Raw genomic sequence first — 26,766 nt, forward strand, 5'->3', positions numbered from 1 at the left:
GCCTCAATGAAATCATGGGCTGAATTAAGACAAACAAATAAACAATAAACCTTTTTACATTTAGTCAAATATGCAAGTACACACAAAATTTTGTTTTTATAATAAAAATATTTCTTAGAACTATTGAAACCTCTACACTTTGTTAAAGCCCCTGCTTTAATGTTAAAATGTATTTCTCAACATCTCATCATACATATATGTAAGTATGTTTGGCATCACTCATTAAATGAGTATGAAAAGGCAGCAAGATATTAAATATGGATATTTATTAGCACAGAAAGAACAAAGCAATAAAACTTGAACCAGCAATTGTATGCATTAGTTTATGATGTAAGAAAAATTTGGTAAAGTATTCTCCTCTTGCCTAACGGCTAGAAACCAGAACAGAAATTTTACTATTGAAAGTGTCAATGAGCTATCAGAGATCTTAGATTTGGAAGACATTTTCAGGAAAAACATTATTATTCCCACTTTACAGATGAGGCTACTAAAGTCACAATAAGTTAAGTTGACTGTCAGTGATTGAAGGGTAACTTTGGTCCCTACATGGAAAATATATGATCCTAAGGCAACTACTTGGGTAGTTAATATTTTAATGTACAGTGACAGGGAGGCCTTTGTTGGCCAACATACAACATTAAAGCTATTTTTGCTGCTGGGCCTGGAGGGTAGAGGATAATGATCCTGCTATCTTCACTTAGTTATGTTTTTGCTTGGATTCATTTGCAGGCCGATCCAAAGTATTTGGGGAAATAAATGGATTTTTCAGTCAAACTTTCACACGGCTCCTATGAGGTTTCTTTGTCTATGTACCATGAAATCAATTTTGGGGGTTATAATATCCTCATAAGGAGTTAAGTAGGAGACAATTATATGAACAGTTTTTAATACTGAGTGAGATACTTGTCTGGGAAATTGGATCAACATATGGTTCCAGATTTTTTTAGTCATTTTTCCATCATGTCTAAATCCTTGTAACCTCATATGACATTTTCTTGGCAAAGATATTGGAGTCATGTGCCATTTCCTTCTCCAAATCATTTTATAGAGGAGGAAACTGAGGCAAGCAGGGTTAAGTGATTTTTTCAGGTTCATATACTTTGTAAATATCTGAGGAAGATTTGAACTCAAGAAGATGAATTTTCCTGACTCTAGGCCCAGTATTCTATACACTGTGCTACCTAGCTGGCCCCCTGGTCCCTGATCTTGGGAGTTAAAATAAAAGACTTAATTATACCAGAGTACTTTATAGTTTCATTCTTAGGTAAGGTGACTAATAAACTTTGGTTATTATTTGAGTTGTCAGGCAGATGTTATTGGGAAGAAGTTTTCTAGTCAATACTCCCTAGTAAACAGGAGTCAAGACTAGATAGTCTTGAAGACATGATATCAAGAAGTTGATAAAAGAGAGAAATATCCAGTGGGCTCTGAGACCAGAGGAGTAAGGTACTCGGAAGAGTGTACAAATGTGATAACCATCAAAAAATAGGAAACAGCACTGTGACATAACTAAAGGAAATTAGAAGTCTTGTAGTATTAGAATGAGCCCTGACCACACATGTTCCCTACATTTAAGGCCTTTATAATTTGCCCTGATCATGTATATATGAGTGTGTATGTAAAAGATTTATATATGTGTGTATGTAAAAGTATTTTTACATACATACATAAATACACACACACACATTATTTTCCTCTTCACCGGTTTCCTGGTCATATGTATTCTCTGAATATGTGTCCTTCTCACTAATTTTACGGAAACCTATAAAACATGATGGATAGAAGAATCTTTTCTTGTTAATCTATTTGCTATGTGATATGATAATTTTTGTTTATTTGGATTACTGTATTCTTAGGTTACTCTGGAAAAAAAAAGAAAATAACAACAAAAACCCTACCATATCAGTGGAAATGGATGAACTCTGGTTTTCTTTTAAATGAATATTGATCTTCCCCCAGAATGCCTTAAATATGGAGTGGCTTTTTGGTAAGGGGGGAGGAGAGATGACTACTTTTGACAGAGAGTACTTCAAGTATCAATATATGTATATTCTTCATTGAGGGGAGTTGGTTCAGATAAAATACCAGGTTGTATTTTAAGATGTTTAATATCAAAGCATCTAAGTACCATAAGTAATAATAATAATAATAATAATGATAAGGATAACTTGTATTTATATAGTACTTACAATGTGCCAGTCATTATGCTAAGTGTTGTGTCCTGCTTTCTAGAGCTCCCAAGTTGGAGTAACAAAATGTACCGTGCTTTATAGAGCCCCTACACTGGGGTGATTAAAACATATTGTCTTGGTGGAGAAGTGATGAGAGGATGGTGGAAATATGGAGTCATTTATTCCAAGGATTTTCCCCTTTTATATCCTCACACTCTTATGTAACAAAACACTGTTTTGCGCTAATATGTACTGTGCATGTGGGACCATATAAACAACTTGCTATTGTATGTAGTTTGCCACCTGGTATCACTCTGCTTCAATTAAAACACAGGTTGTCACCACCCCCTGACTTCTCAGGAAGACTGAGCGCCCTTAGGGGAGACAAGGAACCAAACCAGATATTGTTAGCAGGTTCCTATGATGACCACGTATTTTAAATCAGCTGGAGTCAGGAATTCAGGTTAAGGGAAAAATCTTCAATCTTTATTGAAGTGAAGAGATGAACAAGGATTGCAATAGCAATATGGGCAAGAAAGATTGCGATAGCAATATGGATAGCTGCGACAGGAAGCCAGCTAACAGAGGGAGATCTGAGCTGAAGGGCCGTTACAATGGCAATGCGAGCACCTGTGTCAAGATGCCAGCCAGCAGTCTCTTCTTCCGCTTCCCTTTCCACTCCCTTGCCTCCACCCACCAAAATTGTCACTTCCTATATAACATATCAGGACTTGTACAAAGAGTGGGTGGGGGGCCATTCTTTCTCCAAGCTTATATATTAATAGAGTATGGTCCAATTACTATTTAGCCTCACGTGCTTGGGACCTCAGTGCATCAACTCGAGCCTCAGCCCATTACAGGTTCCCTCTAAGCTGAAGGGTCTTATACTTCACCTAGAGTTTCCCCACTATCTATGAACCTCTACAGCTAAGCACTTTACAATTTTTTTTAAATTTTATTTTATTTTTCCCCAATTACATGTAAAAGACAATTTTCACTATTTTTTTTTTTTTTTTTCAAATTTTGAGTCCCAAAGTAAAGGAAAACATCTTTGATCAGCATACAGGCTTTACCGGTTCTTTCTTTGGAGAACCTTTCATCATAAATCCTATAAAATTGTCTTAGATCATTATATTGATGAGAATAGCTAAATTATTTATAATAGGTCATTATACTATATTACTGTTTCTGTAATACTTTACAAATATATCTCATTTGATCCTCACAACAGCTTTGGGAGACTGAGGCAGGCAGAGATTAAGTAACTTGCTCAGAGCCACAGAATACCATGGACCAGATAAAATCTTTTCTTTTAATTCTATCTGGGAAGAAGAAAGCAGTTAGGTGGTGCAATGGATAGAGTGTCAGACATAGAGTCAGGAAGATTCATGATCCTGAGTTCAAATGTGGCCTCAGACATTTTCTAACTGTGTGATCCTAGGCAAGTCACTTAACCCTGTTTGTCTCAGTTTCCTTATCTATCTAAGAATAGATTTGAACTTAGGTCTTCCTAATCCATTCAGTGTTGGTACACTGTGCCACCTAGATACTTATTGAAATGTAGAAATAAAAGTAAGTCTAGATGTATGTTATATGAACTAATATATTCACCAGGAATAAAGAAAATTAAAGAGCATTAATGAAATATAGTAATTAATGTGTATTCTCAAAGTTATATAGCTAGAGAGGAAACTCTTTGGAAAATTATACTTTTCAATAAGATAGATTCTACAAATAAAATATTCTACTAATATACTATTTTTGTGTATAATTGAAGTTAATTTATGAAAATTATTTGATTCTAAAGTTTTTTTAAGCATCAATCAGAATAATACTTATGGCTGGCTACCAAAATTAAAATCTACTACTTTAAGTAATATTGTATATCTATTGGCCTGGTTCTAGTCCTAGCCTTCTCATTAATTAGGCATATAACCTTAGAAAAGTCATTTTATTTTTCTGAGATTAATTTTCTCAACTGTAAAATTAATGGTTTGGAATAAGTAGTGCTAAAAAGCTTTTCCAGATTGAGAATTCTATAAATAACAATAAAAATAATAAATTCACCAAAATTTAGTCTACAAAGGTAAAAGAGTTTTTCAGCTGAAATTTATTTAGTTTGGTTTGAATTTGTGAGGATTCATATAAAAGGAACAATTTTCGTTGAAATGAAATGGCATGATTTGTTATTTGTTATATAGTTTATTCGTTGCTTAAGGATTTGATGTCTTCACTTTGTTTTTAGAATAGAATGTTGACATGGATTACTGCCATTTTATAAAAATAGGTTTTTTTATTATTTTTGGCTGGAAACCTTTGTGTGATGAAGAATAAGCTCCAAATAACAAGTCAAAATATCAGCCTCAGCAGTGTTGCCTCCTCCTCCTTGTGCCCAGCCCTGTCTCAGCCCCATTAATCAGAACATTGGGTGAAATAAAGGCTTAACTATAAATAGACTCTCAAATTGACTTAACTAAGTTTAACATAGAGGGAAAGAAATGGGGTGGGTTCCAACTTGGCTTCTCTCTGCTCCATTCTTGAAGCTGTTCCAGAGGGGTCACCAGCCTTCTGCAACTTTTTCCTTCTCAACAAACTTAATCTTCCAGAATTATAACATGCAAGGTGGTTATAAGATTTACTATGGTTCTTAACTTGAAGTCTAGTCTCTTTAAATTCATAACAAGACATGTGATATTAAATTTATTGGCACATTGATAGTTCTTAGAAATATCCATAGAGAAAAGTAATAGAATCATGGAATTAGGATTAGGGTTATATTTGGAAAGGACCTCAGAGACCATCTAGTTTGGTTTGTAGTGAACAGGAATTCACTCTTCTTCAAAGACTCTCCATCTTCTTTGTATGTCATGGGCACTTTTGCCAATGTGGTGAAATCTATTACCCCCTTCTCAGAATAATATTTTGAATTTATAAAGAATTTATGGAATTATAAAGGAAACAAATTATATTGAGATACAGTTGTCAAAATATTAAAAGTAAACAAGATCATAGACCTCATATTAAGAACTACTACTTTGCATCATTATTGATAGCTAAAGCTTTCAATAGCTTTTGTCATTTTGAAAAACAGCATCACATTGTTGGTGGAGTTGTGAACTGACCCAACCATTCTGGAAAGCAATTTGGAACTATGCCCAAAGAGCTATCAAACTGCATACCCTTTGATAGACCACTATCTCTACTGGACCTGTATCCCAAAGAGATCAGAAAAAAAGAGAAAAGGACCCACATATGCAAAAATGTTTGTAGTAGCCCTTTGGATAGTAGCAAGGAACTAGAAACTGAGTGGATGCTATCAGTTGGGGCTGAATGAGTTATGAATGTTTTTGAATATTATTGTTCTATAAGAAACAATCAGCAGCATGATTTCAGAAAGGCCTGGAGAGACTTATATACACTAATGCTAAGTGAAATGAGTGGAACCAGAAGAACATTGTACACAGCAACAACAAAATTATAAGGTAATCAATTCTGACAGATGTGGGTCTTTTTAACAGTGAGGTTACTCAAGCCAGTTTCAATGACTATCACAATCATCTTGTATGAAGAGAACCAACTGCATCCAAAGAAAGGATTGTGAGGACTGAATATAGATCACAACATAGTATTTTCACTTTTTTCTTATTGTTTACTTGATTTTTTCTTTCTTTCTAATTTTTTTCTTTTTTGATCTGATTTTTCTTGAGCAGCATGATAAATGTGGAAATATGTATAGAAAAATTGCACATCAAAAATTTTGTAGCAGCTCTTTTTGTTGTAGCAAAGATTTGGAAAATGAGTAGATGCTCATCATTTGGAAAATGACTGAATAAATTGTTGTATACGAAGATAATGGAATATTATTGTTCTATTAAAAATGATGAACAAACTGATTTTAGAAAGATTTACATGAATTAATGCTGAATCAGAGAAGTAGAACCAGGAATACATTGTACACAGTAACAGCATGAAAGATTTGATCCTTCTCAGTGGGTCAGTGATTCAAAGCAATCTCAATAGGCTTTGGACAGGAAATGCCATCTTCATCCAGAAAAAGAACTATGGAGATTGAATGTAAATCAACACATGCTGTGTTCATTTCTTATTTCTGTTTTTTTTCCCCCTCTCCCATAGTTTTCCCCTTTAGCTTTGATTTTTCTCTCCCAAAATGATTCCTAAAGCAATGTTTATTAAAAGAAATAATTTTTAAAAAAGTATTGCAGATGTTTAACATTTATTGGATTACTTGCTGTCTAGGGGAAGATATGGAAGGAAAAGAGGGAGAAGTAATTTGGAACACAAACTTTTGCAAGGATGAATGTTGAAAACTATCTTTGAATGTATTTTGAAAATAAAAAGCTATTATTAAAAAAAAGAAAAACATAGCATCACTTACTGTTACTCAGAATATAACATAAGAGTCAAGTTTACACATAATCCAAAGGTCAATGGGAAGACACACAGTGAGTAGAAGTAGATTTCTTCATATTATCAATGGGAACATGTTTCTGGGACACAAAAATCTAACAAAAATGAACATGGAAAACTATCTTTACATGTATTTGGAAAATAAAAAAGTATTGAAAATTTAAAAACAAACTGTCCAAATGTTTGGATCAATGAGTACCATTGCTAAGTCTTTATCCCAAAAAGATTTTTTTAAAAAAGAAAAACTATTTGTACAAAAATATTTCTAGCAGCTCCTTTTTTTTTGTGGCAGAGAACTGGAAATTGAGGGGATATTCATCAATTGGGAAGTAGCTGAACAAATTGTGGTAGGTCATTGTAATATAATGTGATTGTGCTCTAAGAAATAGTGAGTAGGATGGTTTCAGAAAAAACTTGGAAAGAATTACATGAATTGATGTGAAATGAACAGAACCAAGAGAACTTTGTACATAATAACACACAGTATTACACAGAACTGTGTACACAGTATACGGTAACGGCAAATATTGTTCAGTGATTAACTGTGAATGACTTAGTTCCTCTCAGTAATAGTTATTCAATTCAATTCCAAAAACTCATGATGAAAATTCTATCCAGATGCTTAGACATATGAATAAATAAGTCTTTCAAATCTAATTTTTCTTACAATCTTTTTAGATCTATTTCTTTCTATTTAGCTTTCTGTTAAATTTGTCTAGTTCTGAAAGGGAGACATTGAATTCTCCTATAATTACTTTGTTACTATTTATGTTCATTAGCAACTTGCTCTCAGTGAACTTATATTCAAATAGGGGAAAGCAACATATAAAGAGAAACTGAAAAGGAGGAAAAAGCTATATGATGGAAATATCCAGTGTTCAATTGACACAGTTCAGATATGACTAAAAAATGAAATGAATGGCTGGTTCTAGGGAAGATAAACTGAAAGCTCATCAATCAAAGCTCAGTATTCCAGGGGCAGAGTCCATGTTTTAATAAAAAACATTTTTAGATGTATAATGTTTTATACATTATAAAATGTATGGATGGTATAGTTTGAAAATGGCAAATTTTCTGAAGTTTCAGGGACTTAGAACATTGAAGTATAGAATTTTAAAATGGAGAAATCCTGGTTCATAAGCTTCTGTAAGCTTTCTAATTGCAGTATAAATTCATGTTGTATTTAATGTTACTCTTGTCCATCTTGGAACCAGGAACAAGTGACTAAACATATTTTAGATCTGAGCTTTACTTGTTGCTAATTCATATTAAGCAGTTTCCTAGAGAAGAAGAAACTTCAACTGTTTAAAATTCTAATAAACTATTTGTGGCTACCATAGCACATGGTAGTTTCTCTTCTCCCTTACACACCCTATTTGTATTGTCTCAGTCCCCATGTTTTTGATGGTTTACTCCCTGTGCAGCTTTGTGTGGTGATTGGTTCTTTTGTAGCACTTAAAACTGTATTTATTCTCTGTTGAACATCTATTCCTCCTACCCAAGAACAGGATTGGTCTTAGAGACCAGACTGGGGCTGAAGCTACAAATGGAATAGATCAAAAGATTAGAAGTCAAATAAGTCATTATACTGGAAATACCAAATGGGAACAAATAACACCTTCTCTAATACTTCTAACTCATTAAAAAGAAAAAGTGGAATAAGCCTCTAAATGTGAGTGGAAATATGTTACAGAATGAAATTACTTATTCTTCTCCTTTAAAAAGTTAACTTCTATAAATTCTAAATATATTGTGTATAGTATCATATGAATATATGTTATTTTCCTGGATTGAGTATAAGCTTCTTAAGGGCAAGGACTATTTCATTTTTTTCTTTGTATCTCCAGCAACTAAGAGAAATTTTTGTTTATTAATCAATTGATATATTTGGGAAAAAAAGAAATAAAAATAATTTTGAATTGTAAATAAACTATTAAGAAAAAGTGATACATCTTTCTTATTTATTTATTTTACAACTGTATTGCTTTCCATTGTTTTCTGACAAATATATATTATTGCATATTCAGTGTGGTTTAAATAGGCAGCTATGGCTAGACTATAAATCCAATCACTCTCTATAACTACATGTATCATTATTTCATGGGGGAAATGGGGTCCAACTCTAAATCTTTTGGAACACAATAATACACCACACACAAAGCCAAAAGCCTAACTTATTAAAGTTAAGGGCTAATCTTGCTACTGTAGAAATGATGAAATATACTTCTTTCCTTTCAATAGAAAAGTGGGAGACCATGGGTATTCCTGGGTTACATTGACTGTGAAATGACAGTTTTGATTGAATTTTTTTACTTTGTTTCAATGGAAGATTCAATGGTATTAAGGTGGTAGCATATCTGAAAATTACTGTGGTATAAAAAAAAAGAGGCATCAATCATTACTTTTTTTTTCCCCAAGAAAAATTGCACAACTACTAGCCCATATTATGTGTATCTATATCTATATGTTAATGTGGAACACGTGGTATATGCAGGTGTTAATGGGGGTGATAAATCCTGTGTTGGACTGTATGTCCTGAATTTTTGCTTAGAAAAACATTATCACCATGGCAATAGTCTCTCTGTGTACCTTTCAGTATAACAAGCATAATTCTATTGTTTTTCATTGAATCTTGTATCAGTTGTAAAATATGTTGGCCAGCTCTTTTCCATTGTCATGTGTGGAATTTTATTTATGCTATGCTTAGGCAAGTATATTATTCCTTGGCTTCTTGGTGTGTGTTTTCTTAATGCTGCAATTTTATTCCCACATAAGGACCTTAAATGTGTCTCTTGTAGGAACTTCAATTGTTCATAACATTTCTATGGTTGAAGAGCTCTTTTTCCGGACACTGTCTTTAGAGAACTGATCTTTTTGGAATAATTAAGTTTAATTGAAAGATATTTTAGGGAAAATAATGTGTGTGTCATTATGTGTATGTGTGTACATACACAAACATACATTTATAAATAAACACATGAATTAAACTTATTCTTTATGTATGTCTTAAACTTTTCAGATTTTGTGTGTAAAACATGATGTCTATTCAATAGACTTACTGAGATTCTATTTATTTTTAAATTAACAACAGACTTTGAGTGCAGTGGTTTTCCAACCCAGTCATGCTATATATATTCCCACTCTCTTTATTCCAGAAGGTGCTCTAGAAAGCTTAAGGATTAAAAATAGAGCAGTAAGTGAAACAGAGTTAAAGAATAGTAATAGGAATGCAAAAACAGTTAATAGACTAAAAGACCAAGGGGAGGCAGAATATTAATTCACCATTGAGGAAAAAGAAATTAGAGGCAAGCTTTACCTGTCTCATTTTGTTTCCCCTTTCCTTCTCCCTCCCAGCCCTTCCATTCTGTTAATTGCAAACATCAGAAGATTTTGGAGGTGACACATTTGGTAGCCTGGAGAGGAAAGGATTAAAAACTAGGAGGCCTGTAGGGGTTGGGTGTGTTCCCTTGGTTTTGGAAAGCCAAAGAAGGGTGGGGCTCAGAAGAAAAGGAATGGGCAGCTTGTTGTAGTAGTGCTTGCCCTAGGCTGTAACTCTCAAAAAAGAAAGGGAAGGAAAATGGAGACCATGATATTTTCTCCTGTGGTGTTCCTTTCATTTTGGAAGGAAGCAGGGACAAACCCCGACCTGACCAATAATTCTGTAACTGGATGTGATTTCTGTCTTGCAGAAGCTGAAAAACATAGACATTAGGACATAAAGTTGTTTGTTGGTTGTTTTTAAATTTAAATTTTTTAATTTTTTGCTGAGGCAATTGGGGTTATGTGACTTTCCCAGGGTCACATAGCTAGAAAGTATTAAGTGTCTGAGATCAGATTTGAACTCAGGTTTTCTTGACTTCAGGGCTGGTGCTCTATCCACTGTGTCACCCAGCTGCCCCAGGACATAAAAAAATTTTTTTAAAAAGATTTTCCATTTGGTTTGTGTCTATTTGTGAAGATAGATGTTTCCATGTATATCATATTTGTACTCAGTTGTTTGCATGTTGTCTTCTCCATTAGCCCTTCTTGAAGGTTTTTCTTTATAGTCCAAGTAAAGTATCTGACACATAGAAAGCCTTTAATAAATATTAGTTGACTTGCTTGACTAGTTTTACTACCCAGGGGTAGTAAATCACCCAGTGACTTGCATACCTACCACCACAAACACTTATTAGCACTTGGTTGACTGGGAAATGACTTTGGGTCTATTTTTGGCCATATACAAGGTATCTGACTGATTGATTAGGACTTGGAAGCAATCTTGGGAGGTCATATCTGGACTTAGGTCACTTTCTCTGGAAAAGAAAGTGGAAGGCAGTTATCTCTAATGTAAGAGAGTACTATAGAATAGAATGCATCCTAGACTTAGAATGAGAAGTAGATTTAAACACTAATATTCATTAGCTGTGTGACTTTGGATAAGTTATTTGATGTTTCTGAGAGTCAGTGTCCTCCCCAGCAAAATAGGGATAATATTACTATTTGAACTGTTTTCTTCTTAGGTTAGTTCAGAGGAAAATGCTTTGTAAACCATCACATAAATGTGAACAATTGCTATTAAGTCCTTTCAGCTCAGATTTTTGACATATATGATGATTGTTTATGTAGTTTAATGTGGGGTTAGAGTATTTGATTTGAGTATTTGACTGCGTCTATAAGTAGAAAAATGTTTCTTTTAAAACCATTTAAAATTGATAACGTCTTCCTTGAATAGACATATTACAGAGATTATATGTTTCAATGTAATGGAAAAAGTGCTGAATTTGGAGTCAGAAGACTTCTCTTCTGGGTTTATATCTTCTGGATTTACTCCTTATTCTTTATATGACCTCAGCAAGTAATTTTGAGTTTTGATTTTTCTTTCCTCATCTGTGAAATAAAGAGGCTAGACCAGATATTCTCTGATGTCCTTGTTGGGTTGAGATCCTGTAAGTTTAGAAAACAAACTAGAGTTGAAGGGTTTTTGTTTTGTTTTTAATTCATTTTCTGAAATTCATCAGTGTTTAGAAATATTCTCTCATTTCATTGGTTTATAAATTTAAACAATATTCTTTCCTTTGTTGTCTACACAAAATAATAAAATTCAAACACTGATTGTTGATATTATGAGAAACAGGGTTATACTTGAAATCAGGAAAACTTGTACTCAAATCTCACATTAGACATTTGTTAATTGACCCAAAGCAAATGACTTAATCTCTCCAGGTATCAATTTGTTCTGTAAAATGCATGTAAAATCCTGAATTAGACTGGTGACTAAGTGAGTAAAGGTGTTATGGAAAAAAACAAGACATACTTTGAAAGAGTATGGATTGATGATGACAACAAGAAAAGAAATCTTTATTGGACTGAATTTGAAGTGATGAGGATGATAATAAGGAATTTCAGAAGATGGGAGAAGTTAGGCAGAGGAAAGATAAGGAGTTATATGAGTTTGAGATGTAATGTTTTTAAAAAATTGTTTTCTTAGGGTATAACATTGTAGGTACAGGACAAAGACCTTCTGAATTGTTGAATTGAAATAAAAATTTTGTTGTTGTTGTTTGTCCTTCATTCTTGAAGAGGAACCTGACATCAGACAGGTGATACTATGACATGCAAATGAATTGAATTTAAGTAGGGGAGGGCTGTGTAAGGTCACCTGACTCACTTCCCCTCCAGAGCTTTCTGGGTCCAGTGGCCAGATACAGATCACGATGCCTGGAGATGGCCCTGGATGCAATAGGAGACTCTTTAAAGAATGAAGACACATTTTATCAGAGCTCAAAGATCAGAAGAGTAATGTAGATCTATATCTAAACCAAAAATAATAATGGGGAATGCAAATTTATTGTAATATTTAAAAAAAAAAACTAATCCTATTTTGTACAGTTTATAATGTTCAAGCTGATATCAAAGAAAGTCAGTCTCTAAATTACATGCTGAAGAAACTCTAGATTTTTGATAGCTTGTTTAAAAAGAACAAGCATTCTTAGGGTTTTTCCTCCTCCAGAACAGTAAAAATACTTCAGTTTTTCATTTTGCCATTTGTTAGACTTAGAATAAGCTGTGATGATGAGTGGGTGCTCTTTATGTACTGTGCATTGGCTTGATTTCCATACTATGCACAAGTGCCCTGTGGGAATGAACAAGCTAACAAAGTTTGGGCTGCTCTTCAAGCATAACTATGTGGTTTTTTGGAGAAAAAAATTCCATACTTCTAGTAGGGGTATATGACACCTGTGTAAACAACTATGGATACATTATATACACAAGAGAGGCACAAATTATGCCAGGTTAGGGTTGAGGAAGGTGAGAAATAAGCGATTGAAGATCAACACTGTCAAGAAAAGCCTCAAAAAGAGAGAGCATTTGACCTAGATCTAAAATTAAAATTAATACTTCAACAGATGGGTAGATGGAAGGGATTTTAAAAATTCTAGGCATAGAAAACAGCACAGGCAGAAGTACATTAGTTGGACAGAAGGAATATAGATGGAACCCACTGAAAAGTCTAGTTTGAATGAAGCAAGTGCATATGGAGAGAAGTATAAGATCACTAACAAACTAAAATGATGCACATGTTCTGGTTTAATAGTTCAGCTTCCATGAATAAGAGATAGATTATACTTATAATATATTTGTCTGCATTTTTAATTTTTGAATTATGAAGATTTAAATCTAAAACATAGCCTCCTTTTTCCCAGTGGCTTTGCCTATTATTATTTTTCTGTTTTGCAAAGTTTCTTAAATCACTTCATGTTTTGCTCCTTGTAAAATGGAAAAAAAAAAACCCAACAATTCTGTGTCAGTTTATATGAATTCTTTTTTAGTTGATTTGTAATAGGAAAAAAAAAAAGTGTCACCTAGCATGATGTAACTTCTGCTTTTAGGCAGGGTGCCTTTGGATATCATGCTTTACTATAGACTTCTGGAAGAGGAAATCCTTTTTAGATATTTGTCCTACTTTATGTGTATGATCATAAATTCATAGTTGGAAGGGACCTTAAAAGCCATCTAGTCTGTTGCTCTCCTTTTGAAAATGAGAGCATTGAAGATTATACATCAAGGGACTTCTGCAAAGCTACTTAGCTATTAAGTAACACCTTATGTAGAAGGAAATAGGACCTTCTGCCTCTAATACTGACTGCATTCAACCTTTTCCCTATTTGTTTTCTTTCTATACCATGACCATAGGAATTTAATATATTTGCATTTTTCATTGCCCTTCTCCATTGTCTTCAACTTGAGTTCATCTTCTCCTATATGTAATGTACAGTTTTATTGAATTTCCAATTTCTCTATCTTCTGTGGGCCCTAAAACATGCATATAACTCTCCATTAGATATTTTAATGCTTCTTAGTTTCAGAAACTATATTACTTCTTTTTTTAAATGAGGCAAAGGATTTTTGGTTAAGATGAACAGGTAGGAAAGTTCTGAAGAAAAACATAAGATCAATGATATTCATGTTTTTAAAATTTTTAAAATATCAAAGGGGCCTCAAATCAGAGAGCTATGAAATGACATTTTCTTCCCTAATTTTCCATGTGCATTTTCAAGGAATATATGAGCAAGAAAAAACAAGTTCATGTAGTTTTAGTTTTATCCTGTTGAATGTGTTATTATGTGAAAACAAAACAAAACAAACCTTTTCTTGTGGTTATTCCCCTTTTGTTTTTTAAAATCTAAGTCAATAGAATTTGGTTATTTTGTGTTCAGAGACATAAAAAGCATAGCAATTCAGCTCCTTAGAAGTAAAACTTAAAATTAAGCTCCCATTCATGATTATATTGTCCTCATCAAGAGGGAATGACATTTTTGAGGGTAAATTATAGCCATAAATTAGTTCTCTTTTTCTCCTAGATCAATAAGAGAAAAAAAATTAACATTTTATTAATAAATTAAAAGAAAATCTAGTATTAGATCAGGGAACCACAAATGCTTTGATATATTGAGTCAGAAGCATTGATGGCCTTTAAAAAAAATAAAAACAAACATTTCTAAATATTGCATACACTCCCTTGCATTCATAGGCAAGAAAAGTAATTGACTGGGGGAATATATTCCAAGGCATAATTCTAGGCCTTATGTTTTTGTGTGAAGAACAACAAAAATTGTTTTCCAAAATGGAGCTCTACAAATTCAAAAACTTTATAAAAACAGGAGTGGAATGTTCACAGATATATAGCCAGTTAATCTGCATTGCTTTCTGTTTTCCCAGGATAGTCATTTTATTTTTGGTGGATTAAATTGCATGAGAACCAATTCACAAATTTCACAATTTGTACTAAGTGCTTCTCACTTTGAAATATGGTTTGAGAAACATTGGTCTAAGTAGAGTGGAGGACAAGTAAAGCTTGTGTTTTAATTCCCATGGTTAGAGTTAGGAATACTGAGAGCATCTGCTACTCTGTTGTTCTCATTTGTCAGAAGCTAAGGCATTAACCCCTTCAGTGTCATAGTGAGTATCTTTAATAGGAATAGGTGTGTTTTTCCATGTTGTCTCAAATTCATAGGGATTCTCCATCTTTTTGAAATGTTGACTATGTAGGGTCATAGGATCACAGAGCTATATTAGGCAGTGAACTCAAAGGCCAACTAATTCAATCTTCTCATTATATATCTGAGGAAATTGGGGTGCAGGAACGTATCTATTCTCCAGTTGTACTCTTCTGCATCCTCAAAAAAAAATAAGGGTTTATAGGTATTTTTGAAATTATAAAAGGAGGCATCATATACTGAGTGGAGTGAACAGAACTAGAACATCATTATACACAGTTCCAGCAAGATTGTGTGATGATAAGCTATGATAAACTCACCTCTTCTCAGCAATACAGTTCAATTTAATTCATGACAAAACCAATAGACTTGTGATGAAAAATGCCATCTGCATCCAGAGAAAGAACTATGGTGACTAAATACAGATTGAAACATGCTATTTTCACTTTTTTCTGTGTGTTTTTTCCCCCTTTTGTTCTGATTTTTCTTTCACATGACCAATATGGAAATATGTTTAAAATGATTGTACATGTATAACCTATATTATATTGCTTGTTGTTTTGGGGAAGAGGGGGTAAAGGAGAGAGGGAAAACATTGGAACTCAAAATCTTACAAAAATGAATGTCAAAAACTATCTTTACATATAATTGGGAAAATATTTTTTAAAAGATAAGGTATAATATAATTTGTGATATATTAGGTATTATATAAATAGCATTGTCTCTGAAGTTGGAGGACTTTGGTTCAAATGTTGTTTTTATTGTAAAGCTTACTACTTGTGTGAACATGGACAAGTCACTTATCCTTTCTCTGCCTCCTTTTGCCCACTTGTAAGGTGAGGACTTTTTAATAGCTGGCTTCAAAGGTCCTTTCCAGGTCTAGAACTGTGATATATATATATGTATGTATGTATGTATGTATGTTACATACAAGATAAAATGGAATTAATCTCAGCAAGGAGACAATATTATCAGAAGATAAGAGAGGGAGGGACTAGGCCTAGGAAAAGTTCTCTATAGAAAGTCTGATTTGAATTGAGTTTTAGAGGAAGCCAGGAATAGCAAGAGGTTATGAAGGAGAACATTCCAGGCAAAGAGAGACAGTAAAAAAAACATGTATTCCTGAGATAGAGAATCATGGATATCAGAAACAACAAGTAAGCCAGTGTAGGTGGAAAGGAGTCAGATGTAAGAGGTCTCGAAAAGTAAGAAATGATTAATATATTTCAGACTTTAAAAATCCTTATGCAAGGGTTTTCAGATTGAAAAACATTTTGATGGAATCATACAATATTAGAGTTGGAAAGGACCTTAAGCTAATTTAAAGTTCCTAAATTTTAAGTGAGATGCCCAACATTACACTGAAAATAAGTAGAGAGGGTGAGATTGGAATTCATATGTTTTATGTACATTTCTCACCAATTACAACCCTTGGATTTGATTGCACCAACACAATTCCCTTTCCAGGAAAAGCTTACCACCAGGAAACGCAACACAGAGATTGTAACAGCATTAGTACTGACATCTCATTATTACTTTCAGTCACCTCTGTTCCTCTTATTGAATGTCAGAGCAAGAAACAAACACAAAAACAAAAACCCTTCCTCTCAAAGCCTCCATTTAAAGAGGTCTTAGAAACCTATCAAACTCTTCATTTCTTATTACACATATCTCTTGGATTCATGCTATCATAATAATACCTCTATGCCCTCTCCACTTTAGCTTCCTTTTGTATGTTTTTTTTCTCTATTCAATTGGAAGCTCCTTGAGACCAATAATTGTCTTTTTACTTTTTGATTTCTATCCTTAACATACTGAATAGCACATATTAAGTTTTTAATCAGTATGTTATTGTATTGTATAGCCTGTGTTGAGAATTATCACTCTTTTTCAGGGAATGGAAATCAGAAATAATCTCAACTGATACAAATCACACAGCACTAGGCTGAATTATTCAAATTGCACTAGAAGACTATTTTAATCTCTTTTTTTATTATTGCCTTCTTTTTTCCTTCCCTTTTTGTGCTTTTATCTATTTTGCATGATTTTAGAATTTACGGTTCTGCATATATATGCATTATATATATATATATTCCCCTCATTAGAGTAAAAGCTTTTTGAGGTTAACAATGGTTTAGATTATTTTTTGTTTTCCTAGCACTTGAATATGTCCCTGATATATAGTAGGCCCTACATAAATCCTTCTTAGATGAATCCCTTTGAATCTACTTTTCTAGGTTGATATATGCAATGGAGTTGGTTTTAGAATGGCATGAACCCTACATAACCCCAAATTGAAGTATATCCAAGCGAATATTCCTCTCACCACAATGCTAACAAAAATGAAGACCAGACACTCTTGAGTGTTGCAATCAAACTGTGTGTCCCAGCCTTAACTTGTCTCTTTCCTGGATTTACCCATTCATTCTTCTCCATCTCTGCATAGCATTTTCTTCATTACCACATGCAAACACACTTTCCGATTCCATTTTTTTTTCCATTTAATTTTTGTCCAGCACCTTCTATATGGAAGGACTGAATTTTGGGAAAATAAATATAAAATAGTAATCCAAGAGTTATACAAATAGGCTTCCCCATTAGTTCCTTCCCTCCCATTCATCAACAGAATCTGCTGTTCCTTGTAGCCATGGAACAAAAAAAAAAGGGCTTTTAGTCCTTTGTTGTGTGTAACAAGAGGCATTGCCTACAATTTTTCTACTCTACTCCTAGTGTCTCCCAATTGTACGATATTCTAACTCAACCAGGGTTTTTCCATTGTATCACAAACACGAATCAATAACAGTTTATATTTCTACAGGCAAAATTTATGTATTAATCCAAACAACATAATTTCAGCAGAATAACATTAACATATTGTTGTTGTGTCATTTCAGTTATGTCCAACTCTTTGTTTTCCTTTTTGGGATTTTCCTAGCAAGGTTACTGCAGTGCTTTGCCCTTTCCTTCTCCAGCTCATTTTACAGATGAGGAAACTAAGACAAACAGAGTTAAGTGACTTGCCTAGGATCACACAGCTGTTAAGCTGTCTGAGCTCAAACAGGGGAGATTCCTGACTTCAGGCCTGGTATGCTGTTCACTGTTCCATCTAGCTGCTCCACATTATCATATTACCACTCCTTATTGTGTTGTTTGTTGTTCATTCTTGGTTTTCTTTCTTCTCTTTCACTGGGCTTTGAACATGTAAAGGCATGTAGAATAACGGCTCCATTGTTTGGGAATTATTCATACACTTGTTTGGCTATATTTTGACAGTCACTTCTTACATGGGAACAGTATGTTTGGAGCACAGACACAAGCATTTAGAAAAAAATTTTTTCTGGATACCATAAGTAGTTGCTTGTGGTAAGCCTGTTGCCAAATTGGAAGCTTGGCAACATTAACCCAGTGCAGAAAGTAAATTAAAATAAATAAGCAAGTGTATTTATTTTATGCAATCTAACAAGCATCTATTAAACACCTAATATTATCCAGGCTGTGTGTTAGCTATGGTTAACTATGTGTTAGCCACTAAAGATACCAAGACAAAAATCAAACAGTTCCTGCCTTCAAGGAATTTCCATTCTTTGGAAAACTTAATATATACTCATATAAGTCAATATACAATATACATCAAATAGAATCCAGTGAGAGGTCACAAGTCTTATAGGAAAGACAGATTGCTCACTAATAGCACGAGATTTCCAAAGGCACTCATTGGGATAGGAATCCTGAAGGGACTGAAATGGATGAATATGAGAGAGCTAAGAGTGGTGATAAAGGAAGAGAGCTTTGGTTTAGCCAGTATACAACTCTGAAGAACAAGGATACAGTAGTAGATTGTCTCAGAAAGGTAATATTGATTTGATTATCCTTGGGAAGAACATAGAACTCCAGTGGTGAATAGATTATTTTCCCCTGCTGTGGCACATGGAACACAAGATTCTTTGTTCATGGACTGGTGGCTAATGTGAAGAGGGAGGTGCAGTACAACAGAGACTCAGATAATTTAGCAGTTTTTCTTTGTAGATAAATTATTAGTGATGCCATATAATGTTTAATGAATCGGTAGCAATTATTTCACACAGGCTGAGATGGTTTCCCCTTAAGAAAGCTTTCCTTAGGATTTCATCATCTGGAGAACTGGGATTTTAAAAAATCCAGCTTATGGATAATTAGTAATCCTAGGATATGACAGAATTTCCACTGTTTCTTCCTTAATGAATGTGATAGTAAAAGGAACAGATTCTGTTTTTTTAGTAAAGCTTTTCTTCTTTCTGAATTCTTAATTCCTCTCCAGATAGTTTCTTAATCATCTGTGATACCTCAAATCAGAGTCTCCTGATAATCAGTGATTCGTGTTTATCTTATGAAGTAAAATGCAAGAAATTCCTGTTTGTGTTAACTATGAATATAATATTCTATACTTAATCTTCATGAAGTGTCCAGTCATGTGCAGATTAAATGAAGGATGCCAACACCCTGTAGCCATCATTACTCTAGTTATTACTGTTTTCAAACAAGTCCTTTCAGTGTATGTATCTATTATCAGTTATCTATATGCTCCTTCCAATAAACAGGTTTTTTCTTTAATATTTTTTCTTTGAGGGATTGTTTATTTTATCATTTTTCTTTATATATTTTATTCCCATACAGTCATTCTATTCACATTCAAAAGGGGCAAAGGACTAATGATGAAACATACTATCTACCTCCAAAAAAAGGACAGATATTATTTGAATACAGACTGAAGCATGCTAGTTTTACTTTCTTTCTTTCATTTTTTTCTTTTATTGGAGTCTTTTTGTACAAAATTGTAGAGAGCCAGAACTCAGGAAAAGTATACTTGAAACAAGGATACTTATAACAGGGTGTTTACTCAATGTGATTGATGAGAAAATGGTTTCTAATTTGCATGTACTTAGTGTGATATGGTGATGTAATGGTTCTAGAGTTGGCACATGCTCAGTGTGCTGTAGTGATATAATTGTACTAAGGTATTTAAGGGCTGAGAGGTCTGGAGAGGAGAATGTGTGTGTGTGTGTTCCAGCTTGATCTCAGACTCAGAGACTTAGACACAGACACATAGAGGAGACTCCAGACTCCATCCTTGACCATCCTCATGGTGGCTCTCCTGTCTTCATCACTTCTCTACTTAAGACCAAGGCTCATCCAGAGATCCTCCAAAAAGCTAGTCCGCACGTTACACAAAATGACTATTATGGAAATATTTTACATGACAGCACATACCTATATCTGTTTACATGTGGGGAATGGTGGGAGGAAGGATGGAGAAATAGATTTTGGAACTTGAAATAAAAAAGCAACAACACAAATGTTTAAAATTGTTTTAAAATAAAATAAAAATATTTTAAAAATAGAAAAATTTTATATAAAATTTTTAAAAATAAAATATTTTAAAAAAGGAATCTATTTTGACAGTGAAGAAAGCTGACAGGGGGCAAGAAACCATTTAAAACATTCTTATCATGTTCCTCTTTTTCAGATAAACAGAGAATTCAGCTTTATAGGAATAAATATTCATCTGAAACTCCTAACAATGATTATATCTTATGAAAACAAGCAGGAGAAGAAATGTTAGTGAAAATGAATAGCAGTTAGTTCACTAAGTGCTCAGATTTAAAATAGTATGCACTCAATTTGTACATTAATTCAGAGGCATTAAGCTCAGGAAAAGCCATTCTAATTTGTAAAGCAAGGAAATAGCTCTTTCACTTCTTGTTCTATCTTCTTATGATTCCATTGTAAATGTAGGAAAATTAGTGTGTTCTTGGGAAAAGGTATATGAAGGGGAAATTGAGGTGTTTGGAGGTGGATAAATTAAGTGGGAAGGAGGGATAGTATGAGGAACAGTGGAGTGCTAACAAAAAAGAGGAAAGCCATTTCTATCCTGGTGATTGTATCACTGCCTATAGCTGCTTATTCTCAGCAAAACCTTGGGGGACACGCTGATGTTTTATGTTTGTATTGTTTACCAGAAGCATGAAATTTTAGAGTTGGCAGTAACCTTATAGGTCATTTAGTTCAATTTTTATATGAACAAAAATCCCTTATGTTGGAGAACTTCTAATGATACTATTGTAACACCTATTTCAAGCTGTACTTCCTTAAAACCACAGAAGGGAAAAGCTATAATTGTGGCTATGATACTATGAGCTTCTTCTCCTTAGGGGTCCAGGAAATTATATGTATTTATTGTTGATCTATAAGAGAAACTATTGTTTGTTCTCTGTCTTTTGAAAAGAATCAGTGACATCACAGAGCGATGTCTTGATTTGCCTGCAGATTATATTTAAGACAGAATTGCCTAAGTCATCAGCCTTTTTAGTCTTCTAGAGCCATTTCAAAATCCAGGTAAGACAAAAGTTGATGACTGATGACAGCCCAAGACCTTGGCATTTTTGATTTCTGACTGATATTAAGAGAGAACTAGTATTTATGGTGTGAAGTCTTGCCAATTTTTTTTTAGAGCTGCTCATCCATTTTTGGTATCTACCTTCACCTAACCCACAGCTGTGGCTTCAAGACTAGAATGTCTAGTGGCTACACACTGGTAAAACCATGTTTGCAAACAGGATAAAACCAAATTAGGTGTAACCAAGGGATGTTAGATACATCAATGAATTAGGGGATTGTCCATCCAACCATGTGAAAACTTCCTGGCAGAATGAGCAGATAAGAGGAATTTGTTCCATGGGCCATGGAGGAGGTGGAAACATTATAAACTATGGAGAAGACAAATGTGAAGAGGTTGTGGAGAAACAGTTTCCTCATTAGAACTCTCTTAACTATTAGGAAGAAACTTGATAAGATAATTTTATTAAGTATTACACTGCAAAGACACTGTTTAGAGGATTGGCTTGAGAGAAGCTGAAGAAAGAACTTTTCTGTTATGACTAGAGAAAAGTTAAAAAAGACAGAGAGAAAAGCTTGTGGAGAATACACTTTTGTAGGAAATGTTTAACCTATATTTTGTGAAAAGGATGGAGGAAATTCTTGTGAAGTGGCTAAATGGTATGAAACTGTGATCCCAGAAGTGAAGAGAAGCCATCTGCATAATAGGGAGGATTTTAAAGAACTGTAACTGTCATTTTATCATACAAACTTAGACGTAATTCTCTATTATTAGATTGCTAACATAGCTCAGAAATTATGTTGTGTATGTTATATTAAATAACCTTAATATTTGTTTAATCTTAGGACATTTAGGAACTTAATAGGTAGATATGATTTTTATTGGAAAAGGAAGTTTTTCTAGCTTCTTAACCAAATAATATTTATTCATTTATTGGAGGCTCTGAGTTTAGTTGACAAATTGAGGGAGATGTTGAAATTTTGTTGATTAATGAGGAATACAAACATATTCCTTGAATATATTAGAATTTGGGGTGATTAGATTTAATATGGGAACCATTGATGGGTGATCCCTGTTAGATGTGATAGTTAAACTATAATTTCAGTGTATTAATAATAATAGTTGATATTTATATAGCACTTTACTATTTGCAAGACACTATATAAATATATGTACAATATTTGGATATATATAGTTCTTTGAGGATTAAGTCAGTATATATATATATATATATATATATATATATATGGGGGGAAAGAGAGCAAGAGAGAAAGAGAAAGAGAGAGAGAAGGAGGGAGGGAGGGAAGGAGAGGAATTTGAGGCTTAAAAAACCTAATGAAAGACTAGCATCATTCTTATTTTGCAGAAAATAAAAGTGTGTCTGAGAGGGATGAAATAGTGACTTGTTTGTGGTGAGAGAGCTAGTAAATATTAGAGGTAGGCTCTAAATCCAGTTTTCTCCTGACTTCATATTTACTTCTTTTATCACCACACCTAGCTACTTCTTTCATGATGAACATCCCATTTTACTTGACAAAGCTCTAGTTATTAAGTGCCTTTATTTCTTTACTCATATAGAGCCAAAACGTGTCTCTCTGTAATTTCCATTGACTAGATAAGATCAAACAGAAAAAGCCTAATCTCTTTTTTTCCCATGACAGCTCTCCTAAATTTAAATAAAATCATTTAGTTCTTCCAATAATTTCTCTTGTACTGGCTAAAAATCAGTCAACAAGAACTTATTGTACATCTATTATTATATACCCACTATAAAACTTTTCCATATAACAAAAAAAATTAAAAAGAAAGAGAGGAGGCAAGACAAAAGCCAGTTCTGACAGTTTGTGCAGTGTTCCATATCCATAGCCATCCACCTTTGCAAATGGTATGAAGGTGGCTTCTCAATCATTCAGTTTTCATGCATTTATTAAGTACCTGTTTTATGCCAGGCACTGTGCTAATTACAAAAGAATGAAATAAATTTCTTATTTTAATGAATCATATATGTATATATAGATATAGATATATGTATGCATATATGTCTATAAACATATACATGCATATAAAGTTAATAAATACAACTATGTGTATTCTAAACTAGACAGTTTAGAAAGGAGGGCAATAGCAAATCAGAGGGTAAGGAAAGACTCTATGGAAAAGATGATGCTTGAAATTTGTCTTAAAAGAAAAGAGAGGCCATATAAGGGGAGGGGAAAAGTAAATGTATTCTAGAAATTTGGGAATGATTCTTACAAAGGCATGGAAACGAGAGTTGGGGTGTCATGTATATGAAGAAGAGAGGTCAGTTTCACTAGATCGAAGAGTTCAGAAAGGAGTGGAATTGTGTGTTACTGCTAACTCCTACCTTCAAGAGCTTATTGTTAGATTTTTAATATGAACATTTATGTCTGGAGATTGTCAAAGGCTATAAATTTGGCATTGATTTATTGCTTTATTGTTTATCTAGACTTAAGAAGTTATAGAGAAAATAATGCAAATTAAATGTAAAATTGTGAGACCATGAATACTATGCATACACACACTATATATAAATAGAGAGAGAAAGATACATATACTCATATATAGAGAAAGCTATGACTGATCTATTTATTTTTCTATGTATCTATAGAAATAATATTATTCTAGTGTGGACTATATTTAATGAACCAATTTTGACTTTTGACCTTGACTAGATCCTTTATTTCACCAATGAGAAAAACTTTCCAGGATTTGGAGAGAGGAGGGTTAATAAAGACTTTGGAACAGAGGTTCATATTTTAAAAATACAATCTTTTTTTGTTCATTTTAGTGTATTGAAACATTTATTTGTTTATTAGTCATAGTAAAAAGCTTAGTCTCAAAACTTAGAACTCTTTGAGAAGTAGTCAGCTACTTCCTGTAAGCTCTAGTTGGAAGAGTAGTCCAGAAAGGATGCTACATTAAAATAATAATAATAATAAGAAGAAGAAGAAGAAGAAACAAAACTGCTTCTCACTGTATATATTGTTTGTTTATTCGTTCGGGGATTTTTTTTTTTTTTTGGTACTAATTACTATAGATAAATGTTGTCCCCAAGCAGAAAATCTTTATATTGAGAAATCTAAATGAAACTTTAGCTTTTGAGACAAAAAGATAGCAATAGCTGCTTATTCTATAAACATAATAATAAATGAGGATTTTTGTTCTTGGTCTGTGGAGTATTTCTTACTGTCTAAGAGGCCAGTTTTGTGTGCCTCTGGTTCTTTATTGCATTTTGTGAGAAGAAATGTGTTACCCAAGTTTCAATTTCAAGCTCTAATCCAGTGTCAGTTTTTTTTTTTATTAAGAATGTCGATTTTGGCTGAGTTCTATGTTAACAGTAATAAACTCTATCATTCATTACAGAATTTAGATGCCATTTGTTCACTATGTAGGGATTAGAGTAATTTTTAATGTAATGCATTTGACAAGGGGAAAAAGAGATAGAAATTAAATGGAAAAGGAATAGAGTCCTGGAATGGAAATCATAGACTTATGATAATTCTCCATAAAGTTTAATTTTACTAAAGCAAAGCTCAGTCATCTGAAGTGGACAGAAGGCTCATTTTTAAAAATGATAATCCCAGCTTTGCTATAGTTTTAAAAAGTTATTAAAATGTATCTGTAACATGCTTTGTATCTCTATAGATGTATTTGGCAAAAAACTGATAAAGCATTTTGCTAAGTTAAGACATAAATAAGGTATAATGGAAAACCCAAAGGAGATTAATTACTGGGAGATATTACCCTTGGAAAATTGTAAATAAGAAGCCTCAATCTATCTTAATGTGATAATTATAGAGAACTAATGAACAAATACCTATTAAATATACAAAAATTATTGATAGATGAGATATAAATATATGGATCCTAAACTCAGCATTAAGATATGATGGGAAAATAAAGGATACATATATATGTATATGTGTGTATATATAAAATGTATTATATATATATACACACACACATATATACATACATATATGATTCAACTAGCAAAGCAAGACAATAACTGAGTGCTAAATGAATTAACAAAAACTTATTAAGCACCAAATACAACATTATGTATCAAATACTGTGCTATGAGGATACAAAACTAGAGGTAAAAAATTTCCTGCCTTCTGAAAGCTTATATTCAATTGGCATGAATAGAATGGATTAATGTTGGAGTTCAAAATTATTCCACTGACAGGACAATTGTGGACCTTGATTATAAGGAAAGACTCTAACAAGGCATGATATTTGAACAGGGTTTTATAGATTGAAAAGGATTTGTATGGATAAAGAAAAATAACTTGGAAAAAATGGTGGACAAGGAGGGAAAGCAACAAGGCAGATTAGAAAAGCAGAAGGTATAAATAGACTAGTGATGTAGAAAAGGGGAATCTTGTCAAATAATAGTGTGAAATAACTCCAGAAAGTCAGGCTGAGGCTATATTATGAAGTACACTAAAGGTCAACTTTAGGTATTTAAACTTTATCATATAGGCAGTGGAAATCTGTTGTGGCACCTGAACAAAAGAGTAACTTACTAAAAATATTTTAGACTTGTATGTCTCGCATGTAATTAAAATTTTTGAGGGCACCCTCACTTTTTGGACTCATCTTATGATTTTTTTTTAAAACTACAGATTGTACCAGGAAAATTCTTATATCCTTTGTTCAGTCTTTTATATCCTTTGTATCTAATTGAATGGTTTTTCCACCTTTTTAAATTGTTTTCTTTTTCTTTTTCTTTTTTTTTTTTTTTACTGGTTATACATGTACATTAGTTTTTTGAATTTTCTTTATGGATCTTGTTAGGAGAGAAATTAGAACAAAAGGGAAAAACCATGAGAGAAAAGAAAACAAGAAAAATGGGGGGAAAGTGAACATAACATGCATTGATTTACATTCAGTCTTCATAGTGCTCTCTCTGGGTTGCAGATGGCATTTTTTTTTCTTTTTTTAAATTATAGCTTTTTATTTACAAGTTATATGCATGGGTAATTTTACAGCATTGACAATTGCCAAACCTTTGTTCCAATTTTTCCTCTCCTTCCCTCCACCCCTTCCCCTAGATGGCAGGATGACCAGTCCATGTTAAATATATTAAAGTATGAACTAAATACAAAGTAAGTTTACATGTCCAAACCATTATTTTGTTGTACAAAAAGAATCAGACACGGAAATATTGTACAATTAGCCTGTGAAATAAAAAAAAATGCAGGCAGGCAAAAATATAGGGATTGGAAATTCAATGTAATGGTTCTTAGTCATCTCCCAGAGTTCTTTTGCTGGGTGTAGCTGGTTCAGT

This window comes from Antechinus flavipes, chromosome 3, assembly GCF_016432865.1.
Source record: "Antechinus flavipes isolate AdamAnt ecotype Samford, QLD, Australia chromosome 3, AdamAnt_v2, whole genome shotgun sequence".
Classification (NCBI taxonomy): Eukaryota; Metazoa; Chordata; class Mammalia; order Dasyuromorphia; family Dasyuridae; genus Antechinus; species Antechinus flavipes.